Below are 7057 nucleotides of genomic sequence, written 5' to 3'. Positions count from 1 at the left end.
GCACCTGTATCTGGTGCGCCACTGCTATGTAGCAGTGGCGCACCAGATACAGGTGCACCATTAATGTCATCATTACTGATGGCGCACCTCTTGTGTGGTGCGCCATTACTAGTTTTGAAAAAAAAAGATAAAAAAATTTGTTAGCAGTGGCGCACCATGGGATAGTGCGCCATTACTAGTTCTAACTAGTAATGGCGCACTGTCCACTGGTGTGCCACTACTAACATGTTTTTTTTAAAACTAGTAATGGTGCACCACTACCAGGTGCGCCATTAGTAACCCTGGTTACTAATGGCGCATTCTTTGGTGGTGCATCATTGGTAACCTGGGAGGAGCTAGATATTTTGGACAGCCACCTACCACACTCACTTTCCCCACTTCATTCTCTCCACCTCTACCAAGCTTGTCTCGGCTGCCTCCTCCTCCTCACCTCCTTTGCACCATAGATTCACCCAAATTAAGTGGTTAAATTTCCTTTTTTGATAGGTAAATAAGGGGAAAGCTTTCTTTATGTTCTAGATCTACTTTTTCTCCCTCCAACAACATACACACTTTTTATGGCCTTGATCTATGTATGTTTGTGGTGTTGCATATGTTTGTGGTGTTACATATGTTTGTGTTTGCAGGTACCGGTATTTGAAATGCGATAGTTGCCAATATTTTTCTGGAATGTTGATTCATTTCCGTTTCGGCGAGAATTTGGCACTATGCATTCTTTTTGGTCCTATTTTTAGGCAAAGTCATGCCAAAAAATTTTTGGTTCTAAAATATCGTTTTGCTCTACCCCGCAGGTGACCATGGTCCGCATGATGACCGAAGGCATCGTGAATAGGTTTTTGAGCTCCGCGAAGGCCGAGATGCTTCAAAAGAACGAGACGAAGATAAGATGTCCGTGTCGAAGATGCAAGCTGAAGAGCCTTATGGACCCGAATTCTGTACAGGTGCGGGACCACCTGCTCTTGCGTGGTTTCATGGATGGCTATCGGTGGCAAGGTGATGAAGATGACTACGAAGTCGTCCATGGGGGCCGGGCAAGAAATGAGGAAGGGCAGCAAGACAACCGCGGCGAGGGCGGGCGAGAAGACGAAGAATCTCCAGGACATGATCATGAAGTAGAAGTAGTACACAGTCATCATGTAGAAGATGTCGGACATGATGATGAGGAAGGTCAAGACGAAGGGCATGATCATGAAGATGAAGATGCCGGAGCAGACGATGATGGACCATTGATGGGCTGGGTGCAGGACCCTCATATTCAAGAGCTGCTTCTCAAGCAGAAGGATAACTCAAGAGCTGCCGCCCAAGAGAAAGCCAAGCTGGATCAACTGGAGATAGACGCAGTTACTCCACTGTATGAAGGATGCAGGCCCAAGGATACCCGCCTGAAAGTAACGGTCAAGGCTCAGGAGATGAAGGTAAAACACAAAATGACCGACTCATGCTTCAACGAGAACATGTCATTCTGGCACGAACGTCTTCTCAAGGGGAACAAGTGCCCGCCCAGTTTCGAGGAGGCGAAGAAAATCGTGTGTCCTCTGGATTTACTGCACGTGAAATACCATGTGTGCATGAACAATTGCATCATTTATCGGGACGAGCACGCGGAGTCTACCATATGTCCGGTGTGCGGCGTCACTCAATACAAGAAGAGGAAGAAAGCTCCTCCAAAAGTGGTGTGGTACTTTCCGATCACTCCTCGTCTGCAGTTGTATTTCGTGGACCCTAAGCTAGCAAAGCTCCTGCGTTGGCACGCGGATAGGGAGGAGAAGAAGCGAGAAGATGATGGAAATGATCCAGAGATAAATAAAAAAGACAAGATGCTGAGTCACCCTAAGGATGCGAGCCAGTGGCAAGCGTTGAACTTCGAACAACCAGAATTTGGGGATGATCCACGGAACATCATGCTGGGCGCGAGCACCGATGGAGTCAATCCATTTGGCAGCCAGAGAAGCACACATAGCACCTGGCCTGTGTTTGTGTGGATGTACAACCTTCCCCCTGGTTGTGCATGAAGAGGAAGTACATTCACATGAGTATGCTAATTGAAGGGCCGAAACAACCAGGGAACGACATCAATCTGTATCTAGGGCTGCTGAAAGAGGAGCTAGACACGCTATGGAAAACGCCAGCCAATACGTGGGACGCCGCAGAGAAAGAATGTTTCCCTATGAGAGTTGCACTACTCACGACAATGCACGACTATCTTGGTTACGGATATGTCGTAGGGCAGGTGGTCCATAGATTTTTTGGATGCGTCAGGTGCATGGATGACATAACGTATCGCCAGCTAGATAGAGATCCCGGGTCTTTGAAAACCGTGTTCATGGGACATCGAAGGTGGCCTTGCGACGATGACTCATGGAGAAAACGCAAGGATATGTTCGATGGTGAAACCAAACCCCAAAGACGCCCGCGTGCGAGGAGCGGCGAGGAAATAGACGAGCTGTTGAAAAATTAGAAAGATTGTCCACTGTCGGGAAAGAAGCGAAATGCGCCAGAGTCGGGAAAGAAGCGAAAGGCGCCAGAGCCGCTGCTGAAGGTATGGAAAACGAGGTCTGTTTTCTGGGACTTGCCGTACGGGAAGATCCTCCATGTGCCTCACAACCTTGATGTCATGCATATCATCAAGAACGTGTGCGAGACTCTGCTTGGTACCCTGCTCAACATGCCAGAGAGTACCAAAGATGGGCCGAAAGCATGGGCAGACTTGAAATCAATGGGCATCAGGGAGGAGCTTCACGCTAATGATGATGATGAGGCGAAGCAGGACACGGAAAGTCGTCGTAAAGGCAAAAAGGCCAAGAAGATCAGAAATGACTACCCTCTCGCGTGCTTCACTCTAAGTCAGGAGGAGATCGAGCAGTTTTCACCTACCTCGTAGGAGTAAAACTTCCTTACGGTTACGCGGGGAAGATAAGCAGATACCTAGACTCAGCGAAGCAGAAGTTGAGCGGGATGAAGTCTCACGACTGTCACATGCTGATGATGCAGATACTTCTAGTTGCAATCCATGGGATCATGGACGCGCACGTCCGTGAAACGCTATTTGGCCTATGCAACTTTTTTGATGTCATCTGTCAGAAGTCGGTTGGCGTGAGGCAACTCAGAAGGCTACAAGAAGAGATCGGGGTGATACTATGCGAGCTTGAGATGTACTTCCCACATGCATTCTTCGACGTTATAGCGCATCTGATGGTCCATATCGTGGAGGATATCATCCAACTCGGGCCGACGTTCCTGCACAGCATGATGCCGTTTGAAAGGATGAATGGTGTCATCAAAGGATACGTTCGCAACATGTGACGTCCAGAGGGAAGCATAGCCAGGGGCTTTCTGACCGAAGAGTGCATCTCCTACTGCATGAATTATCTAGGCAACGAGAACCCCGTTGGTCTGCCCGTCAACAGGCACCTCGGTAGGATCGCTAGATGGGGTCACCGCGATGGTCGCCACGAAATGCATGTCGACATCGAGGGTCAACTCGCCGACTTTGAAAGAGCAAACCTAGTCGTGCTACAAAACATAGACGTGGTTGATCCTTGGGTGGTAGAGCACAAAACCTTTATTGAGAAGACGTACAATGACCGAGGCCAACAGAGGACAGACGGAGATATAATCAAAGAGCACAACTCATGTTTCACGCGTTGGTTCAAGGAGAAGCTTCTGTCGTACCCTTTACATGAGGATTCTTCTGTGGAAGAAAAACTCATATTCGCCTTGTCACAGGGCACCGAGCACAACCTGATGAGCTATGAGGCGTACGATATCAACAGGTACTCATTCTACACCGAGGACAAGGACATGAAGAGCGATGGTTATCAGAACTCCAGGGTAACGATGGAATCCTACATCAGTAACGACAAGGACAGATACTACGGAAGGATCGAGGAGATCTGGGAGCTATGCTACGCTGGAGAGAAGGTCCTGATGTTCTGTGTCAGATGGAACAAGAGCGTCCTAAAAGAAGACCGGTATTTCACCACCATGGTTATACCCGAAGCCAAATCCAAGACCGCGGGCGCAAACGTCACCGTGAAAAATCAGCCATGGGTACTGGCTTCCCAAGTGGACCAATGCTTCTTCGTTACCGACCCGTCAAAGCCCAGTCGTGTTGTCGTGAGGAGAGGCAAAAGGAAGATCGTCGGAATGGATGGAGTCGCCAGTGAGCAAGACTTCGACAAGTACGGTGACCCGAAGATGGAACATGACAATGACGATGACGTGCCATACACCACAAGAAGAAGCAAGACCACCCTACCTAAAGGACGTCCGTTCAAGAGAAGAACTCCATCTGCGAAAAAGAAGGGCAAGAAGATTGTGAAAAGATATCTAGCTAAGATCAATTGTATTTAAATTGTAGTCTTCATTTCTCGATTGTATTTCGACATATGGAAATGACATTTCTTCTATTCTAGTCCTCGTGAATATTTATTTATGTTTATTCTGGTATTTATGTTTATTCTGGTATACCAATTTTTATTTAGGTTTATTCTACTATTGAATTTCTAACTCACAAAAAGTATTGAATTTGTTAATATTTTTTGAACTCATGAATATTTTTAATTTTCATGGGCACTTCTTGAATTCAAGAGTATTTTTTCAAATTTGATGATATTTTTTCATATTCATAAATGTTTTACCAATTCACAAACGAATGCAACTAAAAATCCAGAAAAAAGTTACTAATGGTGCACCAGGATAAGGTGCGCCATTGCTATCAAGGTACTTATGGCGCACCCCTAGGAGGTGTGCCATTGGTATACAAATTTTTATGATATTTTTTCAAATATTTTCAAATAACAAATTTGATGATTTTTTCAAATAACAAGTTTGATGATATTTTTTCATATTCGTAAATATTTTCAAATAACAAATTTGATGATATTTTTTGACATTCATAGATGTTTTCAAATTTGATCGTCATTTTCTAAAAAATTATTAGATGCAACTAAAAATCCAAAAAAAATGTTACTAATGGCGCACCAGGGAAAGGTGCGCCATTTCTATCAAGGTACTTATGGCGCACCCCTAAGAGGTGCGCCATTGGTATACAAATTTTTATGATATTTTTTAAAATATTTTTAAATAACAAATTTGATGATATTTTTTCATATTCATAAATATTTTCAAATAACAAATTTGATGATATTTTTTCACATTTATAAATGTTTTCAAATTTGATGGTCATTTTATAAAAAATTATAAGGTGCAACTAAAAATCCAAAAAAAAGTTAGTAATGGCGCACCAGGGGAAGGTGCGCCATTGCTATCACTGTGTTTATGGCGCACCCCTAGATGGTGCCCCATTGCTAACCTTCCCCCTTCTGTATGTAGGTGTGTGTTGTCCATCTCGCTAACCCTCCCTCGCCAAATCCCCTCGCCCCCCGCGCCCGCTCCACTGCCGCCGACGACCCCTGCACCCGACGACCCCCGCACCCGCTCCACCGCCGCTGTCCGCCCGCGCCCGCTCCACTCGCCCTCCTCGGCCTAGCAGCGAGAAGAGCCCAGAAAGCCTCGCCGCCATCACCCCCCTGCCCTCCCGACGAACCCTAGCCGCCCCTGCCCTCGAGCGCGAGCCGCAGCCAATCCAGCCACCGGCGGGGCGGTGCGCATCCTCAGCACCATCAACCGCGAGCTGCTCAAGCCCTCCGCCTCCGTCGTGCTGCACCATCGCCCTTTAGCTTCAGCACCGCCGCCGCCATTGACCCACCGACGACTGCTCCTCCTCCTCCTTCGGTTACTCCGGCTCCGGCACCAGTGCCTCCTCCTGCTACCTACGCGGTCTACCTCAACATCTACGACATCTCCCCCATCAACAACTACCTCTACTGGTTCGGCCTCAACATCTTCCACTCCACCGTCGAAGGTACCACTTGATTTCACTTCTATTCTCAATAACACAAGAAATTATTCTTCTAGTACTGCAACTGAGACAAGTAGTAGTGGTTCATTCAGCTTCACTTCAGGCAGCTTCCTTTAATTTTCTTCCCACCATGCTATGCTTGTGCTTCTGCTTGCTTGCCCTAATTATGCTAGCTAGTACGCTGCCTTCATCAACTGTCTGCCTTCATCAACATGCTTGGGTTTCTGCAGCTGCTGAAGAAGTCCGGGTGGAAGAAGGACACAGGCCTTGGTGCGCAGGAGCAAGTCTGTGTCTCTGTTCTCTTCTCTCTTCTCTGCACTCATGGATGGCTGCAGATATGTGAAATTTGTTGTGCAATTGTAGACTCTGAAATGAGAAACAATAAACCGAAACTGTAGATATGTGTTTGAAAATTGGAATTTGTTCTGAGTTCAAAGAGTGCAAAAACTGATTTTTTTTCTCTTTACTAGTAGAATCCAAGAGTGCAGTTTTACAACAGCAGTACTCTTGCTAGTTGGCAAGTTTTAGTACTCTTGCTTCCGATACACTAGTATTGGAGTATTCCTTACAATTACTGGAGTAGCAAGTTTTATAGTGCAGATTACTAGGAGTACATCAATATTTTCATTGCGGTTGTTCCCTTGGTGGTCCTAGCCTTCTACTGAAAGGAGAAGCTGATGCTCATAGGAGATCTTTCATCTTGTGTTTGTGTGAGGCTTTGGTTGTGCTTGTCTTGCTCTGCTCCTACATGAGCTTTGGTTTTTCTTCAAACTGTCAGGTGTTTTGGTATGTTGGCTGTACTACTCCATTTGCCAACATGAGTAGTAACCGCAGTAGATTGCCAGCAGTTTGCTTCTGCTGTTCATGTTGATGCTTGGTGATCTGCAGGATTAATTGCTTGGTGATGCTTTTCAGTTAATTTTGTTCCATGTCACTGATGCATGGAGTATTTTGAATCCAAGTGATCAGGCTTCAAATGATATTTTAATTTTTATGATTTTTATGCACATAGGCGAAGCCACTGACTACACTTCAGGTTCTACTCCTGGAACACTTCACGAATTTTACTTCATAACTGGAGTATTTTGAATTTTGGGTTTCAGAACAAGAGTATAGCACTTGCACTAGTGTAGGACAACAGTAGTTCAAAGAGTGCAGATCCTGTTAGAACTCGAAAAATGACACCCTATAACT

General features: G+C 45.8%; 1 long non-coding RNA gene across 1 annotated transcript; it reads left to right on the top strand.

Moving 5' to 3' along the window:
• Window positions 1-5350: 5350 nt before the first annotated feature.
• On the top strand, window positions 5351-6282 carry LOC119338261. The gene is made up of 2 exons (XR_005163850.1): window positions 5351-5866; window positions 6094-6282. It is a non-coding gene; the product is annotated as an uncharacterized LOC119338261 (long non-coding RNA).
• The last annotated feature ends 775 nt before the right edge of the window (window positions 6283-7057 follow it).

This window comes from Triticum dicoccoides, chromosome 7B (genome assembly GCF_002162155.2).
Source record: "Triticum dicoccoides isolate Atlit2015 ecotype Zavitan chromosome 7B, WEW_v2.0, whole genome shotgun sequence".
In the NCBI taxonomy this organism is placed as follows: Eukaryota; Viridiplantae; Streptophyta; class Magnoliopsida; order Poales; family Poaceae; genus Triticum; species Triticum dicoccoides.
This window is presented reverse-complemented; position numbering and strand designations above follow the sequence as displayed.